Source organism: Rhinopithecus bieti, unplaced genomic scaffold (assembly GCF_001698545.2).
Source record: "Rhinopithecus bieti isolate Rb0 unplaced genomic scaffold, ASM169854v2 scaffold_1380, whole genome shotgun sequence".
NCBI lineage: Eukaryota > Metazoa > Chordata > Mammalia > Primates > Cercopithecidae > Rhinopithecus > Rhinopithecus bieti.
In genome coordinates this window covers 802,055-824,032 of record NW_016803492.1, presented here as the reverse complement: position 1 = coordinate 824,032, position 21,978 = coordinate 802,055, and positions in this window count along the sequence as shown.

The window sequence follows — 21,978 nt, the reverse complement described above, 5'->3', positions numbered from 1 at the left end:
CAAAATGCTCAAGGGATAATTTGCCAGAAGGAAAACAAAGAGAAAGCTAAACTCCTCTGCACAAGAAAATAAATAGACATTTTGGAGTAAAGAAGAGCACAGAACAAAGGAGGTGGGTGTGTGGGAAGACAGGAGGGTCCAAGCACACAGGTGTAGGTGAAGGGATGGGTGGCCGTGAGCTGTGGTGAAATGCCAGTGCTGAGAAATTGCCAGTGTCTGGTGTTTCTAAAGAACCGTGAAGCAATGCAGAGTAAACTTATTGCCTCAAAACTTAATAGATTCTCTTGCAGACAAAAATGCCACTAAGAATATTGTCTGGGGAAATAAAACCTAAGGGACAATTAAGACCACATCTGGTCTTGGGGAAAAAAGAAGGTCCAGCTAATGGAATGCAATGAGACTTAATTGAGAATGAGACCTTGGGGAAGACAGGAAGTCAGGGAGATGACAGACCTTGAAAAAGATCACAAACTCCTGAGAATTTGGAGAGATCATCAAAAGATCATCGAACACCCAGGGGAATATGGAAGAGAGGGTTTAAACTAATTGTCAGTCCCAAAAGACAGAGTGACTCCAGCTACCAACGTAATAATTAAAGACTTAAAATATGTAGAACTGGGCCTATTATTAAAATACTCAGCACTGAATAAAACAAAATGTGTTTTAGGCTCAGGGACTGTACAAGATGACTTTCCCAAGTAGCTGAAAATAATGCACAGAAAATTAAAGAACGTGAATTACCAAATAAATTCACCTGTTTGGATTTGAATGATTTCCAATCATACAGAAAATATGAATCAATTATAACAGCTTATTCATCAGTTATATTCAGTATTATAATACGTCTATATCTATACATGCATAAATATTAAGCCTCAAACTAAATACATTGAAATGCTGTTGTTAGTATGTTTTTATCACGGGATTCCTAAAACACTCCAGCATGTGGGCACTAGCTGAAATGGCTTCTCCTCTTGCACACCTCTGTTAGAATCTCACCCTATAGGTGAGGTTTCCCCAGTAGCACTCCTTATCATAGCAACACTCACCTTCCCAGCACATACTCGCCCTCATTCCTGCTTTATTTTTTTCCAAAGCATTCATTTTTCTCCAAAACATACTATATATTTTTACTCATTTATTTGTCATTTTGACAGTTTTGTCTACATAAAACAAGCTTCATGAAATCAGGTTTATTCCTTACCCATGTAACAAACCTGTACATGTACCCCTTAACCTAAAATAAAAGTTAGAAAAAAAATAGAAAAAAATTTTAGATGCGTACTTTGAGGATGATTTTTAAAATTTATTTATTGTAGAGCTTCAACTGTGATGTGGTGAAAATTACATCACCCAGTTTGTTCAAGAAGTGTGGTTTGCATCCTAGCTATGCTTTCCTGAGCTGTTTCACTTCCTTGGGCAAACTCCTTAACCTCCTGGAGTCTGTTTCCATATCTATAAAACCAGGGACATGAGCATCAACTGCTCAGAGTTATCCTGAGTGCTAAATATGAAGATGGATGGATACATTTACTCATTGTATGTGTGTGTTATGTCTCAGATTGTCTACAACTCTGTTCTGTTAATTTGTTAAATTTATTATATAAATAGTATATCAAATCTCTTCCTGAAAATAAAGTAAAATAAAAGTTAAAATTAATTAATTAGTCATTAACTAGGAGTAACATTAGGAAATTCCATACTATCTTTCTATCAATCTTTTTTTTTGATTGATGTCATAAGTCTGGAGTTGCTACCTCACCTGACAACACCCTTTCTTTACTACACTCTTAACTTATTTGTGCTGTTAAACAAGGCCTTGTTACACACAACCAAACATTCTCATCATTTTCATACACACTTATTTTAAATTCACATTTTAAAAACAAAGGCTATTTGAGGATATCACTTTTTTTTTTTTTTTTTGAGGCGGAGTCTCGCTCTGTCGCCCGGGTTGGAGTGCAGTGGCCAGATCTCAGCTCACTGCAAGCTCCGCCTCCCGGGTTTACGCCATTCTCCTGCCTCAGCCTCCCGAGTAGCTGGGACTACAGGCGCCCGCCACCCGCCCGGCTAGTTTTGTATTTTAGTAGAGACGGGGTTTCACCGTGTTAGCCAGGATGGTCTCGATCTCCTGACCTCGTGATCCGCCCGTCTCGGCCTCCCAAAGTGCTGGGATTACAGGCTTGAGCCACTGCGCCCGGCCAATATCACTTTTTCTAAAACATGTTTTATAATATGGTAATATCTTCATCTGTCCAGGCTGCTGTGACAAAATACCTTAGACTGGGTAATATATAAACCATAGAAATGTATTGCTCACAGTTCTGGAAACTGGGAAGTTCAAGCTGCCAACAAATGCAATGTCTGGTGAGGGTTTGTACCTCACAGATGATACCTTCTGTGTGTCCTCACATGGTGAAAGGGACAAACCAGCTTTCTGGGGTCTCTCTTATAAGGGTGCACATCCCATTAATGAGGGCTGCACCCTCATGACCTACTCACATCCCAAAGGTCCCACCTCTTAATGGTTAGCACTGAAGATTAGCTATCAACATATGAATTTGGAGAGGAACATAAACATTCACACCACAGCAGGGGACAAAGATTTTTTTAAAAAACTGAGAAATGGTTGTAGTTACTCAAGTTGAACCACTTTATTGTTAAGCATTAGAGAATAATTTCTATGGCAGAGGAACACATCAGAGACTTATAGTGTCATTGGTGCCCTTTCTGTAAGGAACTAATTCATTTTCCTTCTCCTCGGGATTCTCGGTTGCTGTCTTCGATGCCACTAAGTTGCTTTGACCACTAGGTCTTTCCTTTTGACAAGCTCCTCCACTCTGCGATGAGTGCTCAGATGTCTCTTCCAGGTTCTTCTCTCTTCTATTATCAAGATTACTGTGAAGCTAAAAGGTTAAACATCACGGACCTGCTTTGCACGGGCCCCATTGAAATCCTGTTCCAAATTTTAGATTTATAATTTCTGCAATATTTTCCTTAAAATCTCCCCCCAAAACTTCTGCCACTCCTATACATGCATCAAATTGTGTACGCTTCTGGACCCACAAACCAGATCTTCCCTCCTGTGCTACATAGTACTTTGTAGAGCTAAAAGAACTCATCACACATTATCATAGACACTTATTTATATGTAGATTGTATTTACACAAAGTATGACTTCCTGGAGCCCAGGGATCATGTCATATTATCTTTCTATCATAGTAGTCACTCAATAGGCTTCTGTGGAAATGATTTGTTGAGAAAAGCATGGTTCCACAGTTCCCCGACTCCATTGCAGTATTTTCTCACTCTACAACAAAGGGCTACTCATTTCCTTTCTGCAACCTATTCAAAAGGTTTATTTTGGTTGGTAACCAGCTTAGGAAAGAGCAATTACATTTTTTCATTCCACTTTTTCCAAGTCTAAGTTAAACTGGTTACATACTAAAAGAGAGCCTAGAATTATGGAAAGAGGGCTGAATTTTTTGTCTTTATATCTGGATAAATCATCTATTTGTATTACCATAGAGAGATCATTTTCCATCCGTAGGCTTCAGTTTTCTTATTTATGAAAACAAACAAACAAACAAACCAAAGGTAAGGACAGTCCTGGGGGAAGAGCAACTTTTGACCTGGTAACGTCAAAGCTATTTGGTAATTGGATGAAACTCTATATATGAAAGTCCTGACACGACATCAACGTAAATTGTTAAAATTACTTTGTAAAGTTGGGGGATAAATTTATTTATATAACTTTGTTTATATATAAACATAGGTTAGAATTACTCTAGTTAAATGATTATTATCCCCCAGGTTCACAAATTTAAACTTCAGAATCATGAAGTGATTCGAAGATCAAAAGAAAAAATACATAAATGCACTCATAATTAAAATGTCATAATAATAAAGTTCACTTGCTACTTTTGATTTCTCAGGGTTTAGAAACAAACAACTTGCTCATCATGTTTTGGCAGAACTTCTTTTTAAAAAACAAGAAGGTTAACTACCAAATTATGAGGACAGCAAATGGAAAAAAACAACCGTAATACTGCTAAATAAAGATATGAACACAAATTCTATATTGGAAATCAAACTAGTACATTTTAAATGGGAGGTTGTGTGGGGTTGTTGTTGTTGGGTTTTTTTTTTTTTTTTTTTTTTTTCTTTTTTTTATTGAATAATTTTCCAAAAGTCTTATTATACTTAAAAGGAATTCCATTTTTTGGTTCTTTCCCCCTAAGGCATGAGCATTAAAAAAAGGAGAGAAAACTCTATGACGTCTATTGACAGAGAAATAAATATGTTCTTCTATTTTAGTCTTATTTAAATACACGTGGTACATAAAGGCGTGCTTAGCACTAAAAATACATCTTCCATGTTAAGAAATTGTATCCTTAGGATATAACATGTAGGAAAGTAGTAAGAAACTTTGAACTACATAGTGTATGTGAATTAATACTCCAGGGCTATACGCTTTTTAACAGAGGACATAACTGTGTTTTGCTGACAAGGGAGAAACATAAAGCTAAAGCCAACCCCTGTCTGCCTAAAGGAGACAGATAACTATTCCAAATAATTCAGGTCTGAAGGATTTACCTCAAGACTATCACAGAGTTTTAGCAGTTTTAGTGGAATCTAATTGGCAAATCCACTGCTAACACCATCACACACTGTAGTATTTCTGGAATCAGTTTATTTTTTTAAAAATCCCTTTTCTCACCAGGCAGATTGGCAGTTTTCAAAAGATTTTACTGAAGGAGACAAAATGAAATAAATAAAACAAAATAAAATAAACATTGACTTGCGCCGCGGTGGCTCACACCTGTAATCCTAGCACTTTGGGAGGCCGAGGCGGGTGGATCACCAGGTCAGGAGATCAAGACCATCCTGGCTAACAAGGTGAAACCCCATCTCTACTAAAAATACAAAAAAAAAAAATTAGCTGGGCATGGTGGCTGGCGCCTGTAGTCCCAGCTACTAGGGAGTCTTAGGCAGGAGAATGGTTTGAACCCAGGAGGTGGAGCTTGCAGTGAGCCGAGATCACGCCACTGGATTCTAGCCTGGGTGACAGAGCGAGACTCCATCTCAAAAAAAAAAAAAAAAAAAAAGTTGGCTTACAGAACACTGAATTACTATCCCAAGATAATTTAAAAGTTTCCTTAGGCTTCCTAGCTGACACCAGACAAGCGGATTGAGTCTGTCACTCATTGACTTGGCTTTGTTGAAACGCAGTGATATTGAGACTACCAAAGGAAATTGCGTCAGGAGCTGGTGTGAATCACACATTCTCAGAAGCTACCTCTGGGTTGGCTTTAAACATGAGCACATTGCTTTTACAATCTGATTCCAGGATTGAGTGTATTTTTCCGTGCAGCTTTCTCACCTCGTTGCCTTTGAAATGACGGATATTTCCATTCCTGGTCTATAGATTCCTCCCTCGAGCTTCAGATCATTCTGCACTGAACTTCTAACACCTCTATTTTCATGACTCCATGCAACTTTTCTTATTGCCTCGGCCCCTCACTTCTGCTACATTTCTTGCTGTTTGTTGGCTTGTTAAAAACATATTGCTTAACCAGTGTTTCCCAAATTATTAGAATGTTAAAAAAGAAAAAAGTAGTTTAATGGAAAAAGGATTTCAGGGTAAAATAAATTTGGAGAAACTGAGATAGTCAAAGTCAAACAAGTCTCCACTACTGAGTTTCTTAGGTATGAAGCATACAATGTTGGTCAGGAGTAGTGGCTCACGGGTCATCCCAGTACTTTGGGAGGGCGAGGTGGGCAGATCGTAAGACCTGAGTTCTTGACCAGACTTTCCAACTTGGTGAAATCCCATCTCTACTAAAAATAAATAAATTAGCTGGGCAAGGTGGTGCACACCTGTAATTCCAGCTACTCAGGAGGCTGAGGCATGAGAATCACTTGAACCTGGGAGTCAGAGGTTACAGTGAGCCAAGATAGTGCCACTGCACTCCAGCCTGGGCCGTCTCAAAACAAACACACAAAACTAATGTTTATATCCAAGGTGGAAAAAAAGTGTGGAGAATTTTGTTGTGGCACACTTTATTTCTCAATGGAGAATACTTTGAGAAATTATGTTCTAGACAGATGTTATATAATATTAATTCTGCACATAGACAAAGCAAAACTTTTTCTCTCTATGTTCACCATTAACATCCAGGTTTCATTTGGTAGCTCCTGTTGTAGTCATTGCATTCGTATGGGAGGATAGCGAGTGTGAGTGGTGAACTAAGGGACTGGACACAATTTTTCAAGAACGCTGACTTGGCCTCTTGCCTCCTCATTTTATAGAATTATTAGAACACTGGCTTTTTCTCTTTTAAGACTTCTATTCCCTCTAAGAATTTCTGCTAAGTTCCCCAGACCCTCAAATGCTTGAATTCTGTTCTCTTGTGCTGATAATAGAAAGCCTGTGAGCCTTGAGTGCCATAAATATTCAAGCTCTTGGCCTGCCGTGGTGGCTCAAGCCTGTAATCCCAGCACTTTGGGAAGCCAAGACGGGCAGGAGTTCGAGACCATCCTGGCTAACACGGTGAAACCCCGTCTCTACTAAAAAATACAAAAGGCTAGCCTGGCGAGGTGGCGGGCGCCTGTAGTCCCAGCTACTCAGGAGGCTGAGGCAGGAGAATGGCGTAAACCAGGGAGGCAGAGCTTGCAGTGAGCTGAGATCCGGCCACTGCACTCCAGCCCGGGCCACAGAGACTCCGTCTCAAAAACAAAAAATAAAAAAAAATTCAAGCTCTTGCTGACTCTGCTTGTATGATATCCCATGTGGTCCTGTACAGAAAAATGGTGCTATACAATTTTAATTAAATAGTTGGTCAAATTAATAATGAAAGCATGCAATAATAATAATACTGCAGAGACTTTATAAGTAAAGTTTTTCTTATAATCTTGCCTTCCCAGATTCTAAAAATTAAATGAAATAAAGTGTGTTAAGGGTGAATGCTTGCTACATAGTGACTGAATAAATGGTAAGAACTCTTCATCTCTGACCAAATCTTGATGCTCTAACTTGTTTTAATCAACCAAAGCCATGTTCTCTGACCATGGCTAATTGAAATACTGTGCTCAAGCTAAACCAAAAAGATTTTATTTTTTGTGCCCAACAATGAGTGAGAGATAGTCATTTATTTTAAGGAAAGGGAAATAAAAACCCCAATCCATCTCAGCATAGGTTTAAAGAGACACAGAGGCCCTTTCCTGTAGAATATGTCTGAACCTAGGAAATCCAAATACCTGTTATATAACCTTGTTAATTTTGTTTTAATCACGAAGCTAAGGAACTACTTCATTATTTTAGCTTAGCAATCCCTTTTGAGTCAATTTAGGAACTTCCTGTATTTTCCTATTTTGAGTAGATTTGGTTCAATTCAATGTATATGGAGTGCCAAGTAGGCAGGTTATCGTTCCAACACTGTGGAGCCTATAATCTCATTGGAGGCAAAAGAGTGAGTACAAAATAATTACCATATAAACTGGAGTATGTTTATGCTGTATGGAAAAAAGCTATGGTAACTTTGAGAAAAGAATGTTATATAGTGTGATGGAAAATAATAAAGATATCTGAATTGAGGTAGCAAGTAGGATGGTCTCAAAGAATAAATAGGATTTTAACAAATAGAAGTAAGAAATGAAGACTCCCCAGATGTGAAAAATAAAAAACAAAACAAAAGGTATAAAAATATGGAGAAGAGACAAACATACTTAGATAACAACCTTAAGAATAGTTAAGAACCCAGAGTACAGTAATATCAAGAACAAAAGAAAACACTAGGAACAAAACACTGGGGTATGTCTTTAGAGAACAGTAGCAGTTCTAAAGTATGGAAATTACAACACCAATGAAAACCAAGGGGAGAATTTAAAGAAAAGGACAGATCGCAATTTCAGATGCTTCTGAGATGCTAAGAAGGACTAGGGTTGAGAAAAGGCCTTTTTGATTTGGTGATTGGGAGGCGTCTAGAGATGTAAGAAAATACAGTTTCTGCAGAAAAGTAAAGAGGTGTGGAAACTATGTTGGAAGGGATTAATTAGTGATTGGAAAGTGAAAACATACTAGAAATAATTTGGTGTTAAAAGGAAAGAGAGTCCTTTGTACCTTGAGGAGTCGGGAGATTGAAGGGCTTGGAGATTTCCAAACATGAATGAAGGGAAAGATGACATTATATAGGAAAAAATGCAAACCAGAGAAGTTACACTCTATGAATCAAAGATCCAATCAGGAGGAGACAGAATAAAGAGCTCAGAAGAGAGGATCACCTAGCAAAGAGAACAATAACTTAAGAGACAGAGGATTAGAGAGAGAGAGAAGATTAGTAGAGACAGAAACAAAGGTAAAGATGAAAACGGGATTAAGTCACCTTCTTTAAGTGGAGGGAGTATTGGTATCTTGAAGACAGTGTAACTGATTATAAGAATAGCTACCTGTGAAAAATATGCCTAGAACTGTTATTGGAGGCACATTCATACGGGTCTGCAACAAACTCAATTCTTGCCTCCTCAGAAGAAAAAATTTGACTGAGGGGCGTAAGGCAGAAGGAGAGACTGAGGCCAGTTTTACAGCAGGAGTAAAAGTTTACTGAAAAGCTCTAGAGCAGAAACAAAAGGAAGGAAAGTACACTTGGATGAGGGCCAAGTGGACAAGTTGAAAGACAAGTGCATGGTTTGACCTTTTGACACATGGTTTTATACACTGGCATACTTCCAGGGTCTTGCACCCCTTCTCCCCTATTCTTTCCTTGGGGTGGGCTGTCCATAAGCATAGCAGCCTGCTAGCACTTGGGAGGTAAGGATGTGCAATATGTTTACTGGATCTGTATGCATGCTTACTTGAGGCATCCTTCCCTTACCAGCTGAATGCTTTCACAGAAGGTCATTTACCAGTAAAATCTCTGCCATTTTGCCCCTCACTGCCCAACTCCTGAGATGTTATCACCAGCTTCAGGTTTTTTCTATCTATAGGGAGACTGCCTTTCTCTAGTGCTGGCTGTAACGAATTCTTATTTTAGAGAGACAATTAAAAATCACCTGACCATCACCTGATAGTCATCTGATATTCCAGGTTGTTGGGGGAGCTCTCTCCTGCCCTGTTTATGTCTTAGTAGTGACCTGCTGTAAGTAACATTTCCCTGCTCAAGAGTCCATGACCCCAATTCTTTGAAGAAAATGGGCAAAAGTCCATCTGCTGCAACTGCTTCCTGCTGACAGAGGGGCAGTGGTGGTTTTTCTGTGTGTCTTGGCCTCTTGCTAGCTGCCAGGACAGGAGGGTGGCTCCATGGGTTGGGGAAAGTGGTATCCAGCCAGGTCCAAGGGAAACAGGGGCAGGATTTTACCTCTGTCATGTCTCACTGATGGGCAGTCTAGAGGTCCTCTGTAGAAGGGTGACTCTTGAATACTGAGAGCACAGTATCCCTCACTGAGGAACATGTGGGGCTTAATGGCTTGAAGTCAAGAGGAGACAAATTGGGTTATCAGGTTTAGAAGAACGTCAAAATGAAATAAAAGGGTGAGGACAGCTCCAAAGATTCTCGAGGCTGCCAACACACCTAGGTAGCTGGTGGCTGTAGTCGTGCCTGCTAAGACTTGGGTTTATGGGATTGCTAGCCAATTCCAATGTGTGTCCAGAATCAGAATATTGATCCAGATTTTTACATTACCCATCCCTTTTGTTTCTTCTGAGCTGTAGCCAGAGATCACTGGTTGGTTTACAAGAATAAGCAGGGTTAGTCCAAATAGAGACAAAAACTCAAAAATAACTTATGAGACTAGAAGCTAATGATAGGTGTACATGGTTCTTGAAACATGATTCTTCTCTTTCCAATCCTCATTTTTATTAAAAACAAATCATGATAAGACTGATTTGTTTGCAAAATAAGCTTTAGTCATATTTACTTGGCTTAATTACTTGCATAAAGCACAGTAAGACTAATTATTTGCCATATAGGCTCCTTTTTAAATTGGCTTTGATGGAACTTTCATAAGACATCTCAGATAAGATTTTTTTAAAAACCTTAAGCCCAGCCATGGGTTGACACCATCAAACATCTGTATAAATTGGGTAAATTCCTCTCCTCTTGAGGTCCCAAGATAACTTGAGGCTCCTGGACCTGTCAGAAAGTGACATTCCTTACTTACCACAGGTCAGAAACCCTGTACAGGGACTCTGTAGATAAGGTATAAGACTGGTTTTCTCAAGGTGCTTTTATTGGCTGTATAAGTCAATTGTGATTCCTTAAAGGAAAGCATGCCATTCCAGTCAAAGCCTTGGTAAAAATAACCAGTTTCTCCAACTGTGTCCTGTTGCAAAAGAAAACAGATTCTTATTGGACTTATGCAAACAACTATATTGCCGTAAGTTAAGAATACTCACAAATAGTTCCCAAATTTTGGAGAAATCAGTTAAGAGAAACAAATATGCTCCAAATTTTGTTTATACACAAAGGTGTATAGGTGTATACTTTACTCAATTGTTAAAAGCTGTAAATAGCTCAACGTAAGTGTTCTTGGCTCTGAAAATCAAAGGATTAGCAACGTTTTCAAAAAAAGCATTAAAGGTTTACTTTAGTCTTCCATTAGTTTAGTCCATGCAGTTAACCATTGTTCTGCTTGATGTTCATAAATATTTTAGCTCTCCATGACAGTCTCAAAAATTTTTCCTTTATTCTAAAGTCACAATTTCCAAAGCTCTCAGAAACTTGCATTTAAGAGCATCTGTTAGAGTCCTATAGCTGATTACAAAGCCACCTTTTAAAAAATTTTTATTTACTTATTTTACTTAAGTTCTGGGATACATGTGCAGAATGTGTAAGTTTGTTACATAGGTATACATGTGCTATGGTGGTTTGCTGCACCTATCAACCCGTCATCTAGGTTTTAAGTCCTGCATGCATTTGATATTTGTCCTATTACTCTCCCTCCCCTTGCCCCCTACCCCACAACAGGCCTCTGTGATGTTCCCCTCCATGTATCCACGTGTTCTCGTTGTTCAACTCCCACTTACGAATGAAAGCATGTGTTGTTTGGTTTTCTGTTCCTATATTACTTTGCTGAGAATGATGGCTTCCAGCTTCATCCATGTCCCTGCAAAAGATCTGACCTCATTCTTTTTGATGGGTGCATAATATTCCATGGTGTGTATGTGCCACATTTTCTTTATCCAGTCTATCACCAATGGGCATTTGGGTTGGTTCCAAGTCTTTGCTATTGTAAATAGTGCTGCAGTAAACTTATGTGTGTATGTGTCTTTACAGTAGAATGATTTATAATCCATTGAGTATATACCCAGTAATGGGATTGCTAGGTCACATGGTATTTTTGGTTCTAGATTCTTGAAGAATCACCACACTCTTTTCCACAATGGCTGAACTAATTTACACTTTCACCAACAGCATAAAAGCATTTCTATTTATCCACAGCCTTGCCATCATCTGTTGTTTCCTGACTTTTTAATAATCACAATTCTAACTGGCATGAGATGGTATCTCATTGTCATTTTGATTTGCATTTCTCTAATGACCACTGATGATGAGCTTTTTTAATATGTTTGTTAGCTACATAAATGTCTTTTGAGAAGTGTCTGTTCATATCCTTTGCCCACTTTCTGATGGTTTTTTTTTTTGCTTGTACATTTGTTTAAACTCCTTGTAGATTCTACATATTAGCCCTTTGTCAGATGGGTAGATTGCATAAATTTTCTCCCATTCTGTAGGTTCCCTGTTCACTCTGATGGTAGTTTCTTTTGCTTTGCAGAAGCTGTTTAGTTTAATTAGATCCCATTTGTCAATTTTGGCTTTTGTTACAATTGCTTTTGGTGTTTTAGTCATGAAGTCTTTGCCCGTGCCTATATTGCTGAATGGTATTGCCTAGGTTTTCTTCTAGGGCTTTTATAGTTTTGGGTTTTACATTTAAGTCTTTAATTCATCTTGAGTTAATTTTTGTATAAGGTGTAAGGAAGGGGTCCAGTTTCTATTTTCTGCATGTGGCTCACCAGTTTTCCCAGCACCATTTATTAAATATGGAATCCTTTCCCCTTGCTTGTTTTGTCAGGTTGGTCAACGATCAGATGGTTGCAGATGTGTGGTATCATTTCTGAGGTCTCTGTTCTTTTCCATTGGCCTATATAACTCTTTTGGTTAATGTAGCCTTGTAGTATAGTTTGAAATCAGGTAGTGTGATGCCCCCAGCACAAAGCTAACTTTTAAAGAGAATCAAAGCAAGACAACAATTGTCTGTGGGTGGCAAAAATCTTAGGGCTGCCACACTTAAAGATGCAATGGACAAGGGAATTTCTTACCTCTGTGGCTTTCAATAATTTAACATAACAATTATAATTTTTACTCATAACGTATACTAAGTTGTATCAGAATCATAGGAATTTTGCATAACTGTGGGACACATATTAACACATTTATACAAATACAGCCCAAAGAAAGCCAGATATTTCCTTTATATTAGTGTACTATTGATGTCAAACCCAATTCTTAACAAAACCTTATAGACCAATTTATTCCACTTTAATCTCTGACCATAAGGTAAGAGTCTCATAAAGCGTTCATAACCCTTTACAATTTTCTGTTAAAGAGCAAAACAAAACAATGTTCTAATAAACCTGTGTTATGTTTTTATTCCAATATTAAATTTACATATAAACAGAATAATACTCCTTTAATTTTAGCTAATATAGTCAGTCACACAGAAAATGTCTTTTACAAGAGTAATCTTTCACAAACCTCCCATAACTTGCTCAAATCTTCAGCTTTATTCTAACTTAAAACAATCATTTAACCCTCTAAACTTGGGCAAAAATTCACATTTCTATGCCCTTTTATAATTCTTTTTCACCAAAACCACATTTTGCTTTTCTTACACATCTTACATGTAAAACTGTTTCTTTGGTAGTTTCAACTGCATGTTACAATGTTAACTCTTAGTAACTTTTATTTTGGTGAAAACCTTTTATTTTGGTGAAAAACCTTGTAAGTAAGCAATTTTGTAAGTGAATTCTGTGCTCGGTGTGGAGCCCAGGACACCAGACAGAAGTGCACATAAAATTTGGTTCTTTCCAGAATAGCCAGGGGGCATGGTTAACTCCACATGTGCCCAGGCTTTACCTAGAATTTAATTGCTCCAAAGTAGGTAAGTTGAACAATTTTTAAAAGTTAAAGAGGCAGTTTATGACCTTAATGTATTTAGGAAACCTAATATCTTACCTGCATAATTTAGATCACATGTCTAAACTTTTGAAGATATTTTTATTTTACCAATAACCTTTAAAACTATCTTTATTTCCCAAAGCTTACTTAAGTCACATGAACGAAAAGGCATTAAAGTTTTATTTTCTGACCAAACATTTTATTTAAGTGCTTATGATTTTAAGTCAATTAATGAGAACTTTTCAAATATTAACATCACACACACAACACATATAAATCATAGAGAGACAGTAGTTGTAGGATTTTCATTTGCCACTTTTCTTAATTGGATTACTAGCTTTAGGGTGGAGTCCTTTGAGGAACAAGGCTAGGAAAGCATGCAGTTTCAAGAGTCTTAAAAGCAGGCACAGCTGAAAGGCAAAACAGATCCCCAAAATTATAGGTCCCATTTTATACCAGATCCTAGATTCCAAAAAAAAGAGGGAGCAAGTGCATCTCCCATGGGAGTCTTATCTTTCAGTGAGGAGTGGGGACAGTTCTTTACCTTCTAGGTGACCAAGAGCATGCTTCTCTGATCTAAACCTGCAAAGAGCTGAGTATTCCCCTCTAACTGCCATTAGCCATCCCTAAAAGTGTATTTCCTATGTAGTTATCACATACCAAAGCTCTCTCATAATGTGAAATAATTTTTGATACCCTCAAAAGTTAAAAAAGTCAGATAACACAATGCAAAATGAAACAGAGACTCAGAATTTGAGAGAGATTTATCTACATTCAATTCCTAGGGCTTCATGAGGAAAACTGTTTTTCCCAAAACAGGTTTTTTCAAAACATAGGGAGCCTCCTATGTTTTTCCCAAGGAATCCCAGACTGTTAGAAATTATCTTAGGTCCTCCCATGTGTGCATCAAGAGCAACAAGAAGACAAAATGGAGAAAAACAATTCAGTCAACTGAGAAGAATAAAACATTTTTTTCCAGAAAAACATGATCCAAGAAGAGAAAAAAAACCATAAAGGCCATTTAAATATATGCATAGCTTGGATATACACATAATTAAGCTGACTTTTAACCATAGCACTCTTTTAAAACAATCCTATTAAATCTCTTTATTACCCTACTTTAGCTAGGCCAAACAGCCAATATTTCTGGCTTTTAAACTTTAACCAAAGTAAATTCACAGGTGAAATCAATAAGACTTAACTAAAGTTATGACTTAACCACAAGCGTGTGAGGTATTTTCAAAGAGGTTGTTAAGAGTTGTTACAAAATCTCCAAAGAAGATTTTACAGAATCTTCAAAGGTAACTCAGAAAAAAAAATTCAAAAATGGAAGTCAGAAGTTATTCATGGAGGGGCGAAGAATTAACAAATGGAAAAGGTCACACAGATAACAGCCAGAAGGTACTCATTCCCTAAGCCAGGAATTGAATCCTGACCCTGTACTTCCGTTGGGAAAACACGAAGCCTTAGCTACTAAGCTACAGCACTGGGCAGTTTCTGTTGCTCTTCCCAGAAGGAGCCTAGAGCAGTCAATTTTGAGCATGCAATGGCTTTTAACTTGCTCAAGGTTAATTTTAGAGCTAGCTATGACATGAATTCCAAAATTCCTGTTCTCTGGATGGTAGAAAGCAAGAGAAAACACTGTCACTGGTCACAAGGACATAAAACAAGATGAGAGGGAAGCTTCATTCAATATTTTTTTTTTTTTCCAGAGAATTGCAGCAAAGTTTGTTACTAATGAGTTTGCTGGGCCTGCTAGAGCAGTGGGCTTACAGGGGTCCTAGGCCCACATTCTATCCTAAGGTACTCCTCTTTATGACAGAATGACATAGACAGACAAATTCATAGCACAAAGTACACCAGATTTGCCATAGCTCGACTAGCCTCATGAATCGTTTTTCTCATTAATCAAAACTTTGCAGAGGAGATGGTGATTTTTACCATTCCTACAATTGGTTTGCACACAGAAAGAGGGGCCAGAATTCTGACTGGTAAGAAATTCTTATACCTTTGCTGGCATGTCAGGTTTCTGGGTTACCTTTCCCTGAGGGACCTGACCCTAGCAACCCTGCTAACTGCACCATAGCCTTGGGGGCCAAGTTGTAATATAAAGGAAAACCACCCTTTGTTTCATAGAACCTTTGAATTAGACATAAGTCTTTTTCCTTCTGTTAGGAAGTTATGGTTTGTATTGCAAGTTGCTGCGTGAGTCCTGTGAAAGAGCGGATAAGGAGGTTATCTGCATACTGTAGAAATTATCCTCCCTCAAGAGATTGCTCAGTTAGATTTTTGCTGGGGCTTGTTTTAATAAATATGGGCGATTTCTAAACCCCTGAGATAGGAGTGTCCACACTGAAGTTACTGGTTAACAATTTAGATAGAGTTTTAGGACAAACGAGGGTATTAGAAAGAAAGATGAATTCAGAGGTTGGGTGAATTTTAAGTGAGCACCCATCTTATCTTGGAAAGTATATTTTTGTCCCAAAGAGGTGTGAGGTATTTAGACCTTACCAGAGACTGATGGAAGAATGGTAATTAGTCCCTTAAGCAAAACAAAGGAGAGTGAATCTTTCCTTTTAGAGGGAGGGATTGCCATCTGCCCAGATTACCCAACAGGATTTGGAGGAGAGTTGCAAAGAGAAGATTAGCACAGAGTGGGCAGCTTTTCAACCCAAAAGGGAAATTTCCAATTTTACTTGCTGCCTCCAGAGTTGCCCTTGGCTTTGTCCTTGTGATGACAGTGTCTGATTTGGAAGCCAGCTAGAGCAGAGAGTCCTTTAGCTCAAGACCATCAGGGGTTGGGATTCTGTCCCAGGATCCCTTCGTCCCTCAGGGCAGTCTCCTTCCTAGTGGCTGAGCTTTTGGCAGAGAGAATGAGCCATGTGGGGCTTCTTCCCATTTATCCCGTTGGACGGTTTTCCTTCCAATGGCCTAGTTTTCCTTCCAATGGCCTGGTTTTCCACACCAATGGCAGTTACCTAGAGGAGTGCCCTTAGGCAACTTGGAGGGGGCTGGTGGGCTTGCAGGGCAGTCAGTAGTTGAGCCTGTCTCCTTTCCCTCTCTTTCTCATTTTTTTAGCCCTGTCTTCCTTATTCTGCTCTTGGTTGTAAAAGATAGAGGAGGTTAATCTGAAGACCTCCTGCAGAGAGGCACTGGGTTCCAAGGCTGACTTTTGTGATTTCCTCCCAGTTCATTTTTAAGCCAAACAGTATTACAAAGATAAACTCGTTTTTTGTTTAAGGTTTGGGGGAATCAAACTTTTCCCAGTTTTGGAGGATGCATCTGAGGGCCATGTCCTACGGTATGGAGATGCAATTACCCAAATGCAAAGAGAGAACAGAGGAGATAAAATGAAAAGAAGGCATTCTTTCGACTTTCTTTTTATCCTAAATGGGGCATTCTCCCATGTCATTTGAGTCCCAGAATGAACCAATCTTGGTCCCATCTTGTCACAGTTGCCCACATGAGAACGGAGGACATACTGGAATCAACAGTAGACCCCCTGTTCATCCTTGAGGTTCTGAAGTGAACCAGTCTTACCACATACCCCTAACCTTTCATTCCTGTTCTAATGGTGTAATCTAGCCTAGGACCACCCATCTTCACTGTCCTATGGGTCTCTTGTACCTGCAGCCTTAGGCCAACCTATATCCTTGTTTCCATGACATTATAGTGACTCTCACTTGAGTATTCTGGCGACAAAATGATTATCTCTTTTCTCAGATTCCCATTTTTACATGTTCTGTAAGTAGACAAGAAGCCTGTTTTTTAGCTAACTGCTGCAAGGAGGCTGGACTTCTCTCTCCCTGTTTCCTTTAAAGATGACATTGAAGGTCTTGCTGCATATTGAGAAGGGCATGGAAGTAAACAGAGAAATGGAGGCTACAGGAGGAAGTGGGAGGAAGTCAGAGGAATACTCTTGAAAGTCTTTATATGCTCGCAAAATAACAGCCCTTGGATTCAAAAAGGCAATGTTTATTTGCTCTTTTGATGTGAAGTAGTAACCTCCTGAGGACTTGGGGCTTATGGCAAGAAATCACAAATGGCAAAGGAAGAATTTCCTCTTCTCTCAAAGGGGTGGTCCCAAAGGACTGAATCTTTTCTTTTGGAGGAAGGGGATGCCATTTGACTTGTCTTTCTTAGTCCTGTCTTCCTTATTCTGCTCTTGGTTATAAAAGACTGAAGAGGCTAATCTGAGGACCCCCTGCACAGGGTCACTGGGTTCCAATGCTGACTTTTATAATTTCCTCTTAGTTCATTTTTAAGCCAGTTTAAGGTTTCAGGAAATTAAACTATTTCCAGTTTTGGGGGATGCATCCAAGAGGTGTGTCCTGTGGTATAGAGATGTGATTACCCACCTGTGAAGAGACAGCAGAGGAGAAAGNCATTTGTCCTCCTTATTCATAGGTCAAAAAACACAACACTTTGAAAAAGAACTTCCAACTCTCTTTCCAGAGGCAAGCAATCTTATAAGGTAAGCTGATGAACTACAAAAATGATGAAGTCACCATATTCAGGTTAGTTGTTTTATTTTATGCAAATATTGTGAATTTTTCTATAAAGATGACATCTTTGATTAGACTTTAAATTAATTCTTATGATCAAAGCCTTTATTCAGGGGAACAATTTTAAATTTATATTTGTTTAGTATGCATTTCTCTATGCACATTTTCATTTTTAACAGATTAAAAGGATATTCTGATGGAAATAGGAAATAGATTCTTTTGTCTACATTGAACTATAAAATAAAAGTCAAGACCAGTGTAAGTGGCATTGAATTTTTCTGAATTGGCTAGATTGGTCATTTTGATATTCTAGATCAAATGTATTTGAGGTCAAATGGCATCACTGAAAAACACAGGAATAAAAGTTTCTCTTTTTCTTTAATTTATCAAATACATGTTAGATAAACTTTCAGTAAATCTACAAACCTACCCTAAGCAGATTTTTTAAAACCCAAATTTTAAAATTTCCACAAAAGCCTATCCAGGGGGTTCAACACCACAAGCATTTGCTTTTTCTCTTTGAGTGGTGCTAGTCATCAGAATAATGAACTCATCAGAATGGCAGGAAATACAAGTGAAACCAATTCTTTTGTAATCACATTAAACTGAGTTTGAATCTGGGGTTCAACACAAGTTATTAAATTTCTAAGCTTCATTTTCTTTACTTGTAAAATTATCTACTTTATGGATTCTGTGAAAGATAGCAAAGTAAGGCAGAAATGTTAGCATTATGTCTACCACGTAACTCTTAAAAATCATAGTAATCACCACCACCATCATCATTATCATCATTAACTTTGTCAATATTTTTACTATTTTCAGTGTGAGAGGAGAATACCTGGTACCTAAAAAACTACAAAACAAAAGCTCTATGCCTTTCATAAAGTAATCTTTTCAGGTGTAGATTTTCACCAATAACTTGTTACAGATTTGTTTTGAATGCTAGTTTCTATTTTACTAACATCTAAACTTCCATGTTGAGTGTGAATGTGAATCTAGTCACTAGTCAATGTATGCTGGGTAATACCATAATTCATAAGACATGGCTGATTAGCTGAATTTATAAGAGAAAAAAGGGGTTAAACTGAGATCACAGATACGTAAAACAAAAGATCACAGTGAAGAAGAGATATAAACACAGGTACATGTACAGTTGAGCACGCTGTACCTTGCAAAACTCTGGTTGTGCATCTTATTTCACAGAGTCTTCTGTGTGAATAGTAAGACTTGCAGCTGTGTAGGGTACAGACTGAGTGGCTGTGGATGATGTTCCCAGAGAACTTGACCAAAAGTGACACAGGAGTGTTGAGGACGAGGAAGATCCCAAAATTTGGGTTCTACATTGGACCTGATTACCAACCGCGTCACCAAAAAGTTGAGATTGCGATTGATTGGAGAAATGTTCATTGAAATATTTTTAAGATGTAACAAGGTAAAGTGAAAAGAGAACACTGGTTTGGTAGTCTAACATATATCATAACTTTGAGTCACGTAGTAGCTGTGTGACATCGGGTCCCCATGAAAAACTTAGCTTACTAACTCACCACCCCAACACAGAGTTCCCTGTCATCATTTTAGTGCCTACTCTTTAAATTTGAGCAAGCACCAATAATTACTCAACGTTTGAAGAAAGCCTCTAACATGAAAGAGAGAGAGACAGATTAAAAAAACAGCAAAACAAAACAAAACCAAAACAGAGAAATGGGAACCAAAATTAAAAAATAGAGAGTAGAAAAAAACTATAAAGAATATAATTAATATTCTCAGAAATACAAGAGAGGATGTCTCCATATAACAAGAACAGGATGCAATAAAAGGAAAAAATATATAAGGAAAAAACTATTTGTGTGTGTATAAATTTCTGCATGGTGCAGTGGTGTGGCCCATAGTCCCAGCTACTCAGGAGGCTGGGGCAGGAGGACCATTTGAGTCCAGGAGTTCAGTGCCAGCCTAGGCAACATAGTGAAATCACCCATTAAAAACAAACAAACAACAACAACAACAAAATATATATATATATGTGTGTGTGTGTATTTCTAAGAGCAAAAAAGTATACATTTATGAAATACATAATACAATATGTAATAAATATAAATCCACAAAACTCAGGATATGAAGTTTAAAATATATCAGAAATAAGAACAAATAAAAGTAATAGGAAAATAATAGAGAAATATACATTTGGGAAGATTGGAAGATTAACACAGAAGGCCAACAACAAAAATGGAGATTCAAGAATGAGAGATCAACACCACCACAAAAATAGATGGATTAAAAATACTAAAGAAATACGCTTGGGAAATATCCTAGGACTGAATAACGTGAGTCTTCATATTAAGAAGACCAAATAAACGTCCAACAAAAAAGATCAGTATTGAAGTATATTATAAGGAAATTCCAAAACATTGAGGATAAATATTGGGCCCTAATCCCTCCAGAAAAACTTCTCAACAGCTATGCCAAATGCTAAAAAAAAAATACAAATGATACCATCAAAAATCAGAGGAAGATGTTTTCCAACCCAAAATTCTATGCAGACAACTATTGAGCAAACATAACAGTAGAATGAAGATGTTTTTTAAAATACACAGGAACTCAAAAAAGTGTTCTTTCTTTTGCATACTGGTAGGAAACCTTTGGGTAAGTGTTTCAACAAAATGTGTGGTAATACAAGAAGGAAGAAGCCTTGGAATGGAACAGAGGATACAGGGATTTGCTAGAGAACAGTTCAGGAAATTTCTAGGACTGAGCTATGAGCCACTTAATGTGGAATCAGCAACCCAAAGTGGTGCAGAAATATAGAGATATGAGTGAGGAGGGAATCAAAAAGAAGGAGAAGGAGGAGAGGAGGAGAAAAAAGGAAATAATAGATTATCAAATGGATGCAATTATTTGAAAAACGTATTGCTGGACATTGACAAATATCTTGGAATACTTCCAAAATTAATTTTAAGTACATCAAAACAAAGCGAAAGAAAACAAGTAATTTCACAAAAAGTAAAAGGTGATAATGTATTTTCCAGCATTAATTTGAACATTAATATTATAATAAAGTATTGGATCATCATTGAATAAAAAATATTGTGATTATTATTTTGCAATGATGCAGGTAAAGGCAGTGGTTTCATCACAGTCACTAGCATTGTTCTAAGAATGAAGATAAATAACAAACAGAGAAGAGAGTTAAAAGTGGTTTCCTCTGTGGAGCAGGACTGAAAGGACGCTGTTTATCTTATTCGTAGTCTGTTTTAATAGGAGCCTTTCAATAATGCTTGTCTTTTTAATGAAATGTCTATATTACTCTGATAAAAATAAAAATTTATTTTAGTAAATCTACAAAACTTCAGATCACATTGGCTATTAAATAAATGGAACAGACAGTGCAGATGATCTGCCTTGTAGAATTCGTCAGCCAGACAGCCCTGTTGTCAGAAAATATTAATATGTTTTGCAGATGAGGAATGATGAGAAGTTTTCTGTGTGGGATCCTTGGGTGTTGATGGAGGAGACCAGTCACCAGGCAGGTGGTGACAGGCCTTCAACATCATGGTGAGTTGTTGGAACTTTACACTGTGGTCAGGAAAAAGCAATCTTGGGTTGCAAATAGAGGAGAAAGAAAATTAAATTTATTTTTTTGGAAAGATACCTAGCACCAGATGGGAGAAGAAAAGTTTTGGAAGGCAGAATAGTGAGTAGCAGTTACAAAGTTTTGAGACAGGATGAGGGTCACAGAGACCTTAGATAAAGGTTACTTTTGGAAAATATTTGTGAGATAAAACTTCATGGAAGATTGGATGTGAGGAATGAGGGAATATTCTAGTGTAATTTCAAGCTTTCTAACAAGAGAGGCTGAGAGATTGCTGACCCACAAAATTGAGACTAGAAAACAGTGGAGGAGATACAGTTGTCATCCCTTTGTCCATGGCTTCACTTGCTCAGTTTCAGATACTCACAGTCAACCTCAGTCTGAAAATGGGTGAGTACAGTACAAGAGGATTTTTTTTTTCTTGCTCTGTCACCCAGGCTGGAATGCAGTGGCACAATCTCAGCTCACTGCAAGCTCTGCCTCCCGGATTGAAGCAGTTCTCCCACCTTAGCCTCCCAAGTAGCTGGGATTACAGGTGCATGCCACCACACCTGGCTAATTTTTGTATTTTTTTAATAGAGACAGGTTTTCATCACGTTGACCAGGCTGGTCTCGAACTCCTGACCTTGTGATCCACCTGCCTCAGCCTCCCAAAGTGCTGGGATTACAGGCATGAGCCACCGCGCCCAGCCAATAGGATTTTTTTTTTTTT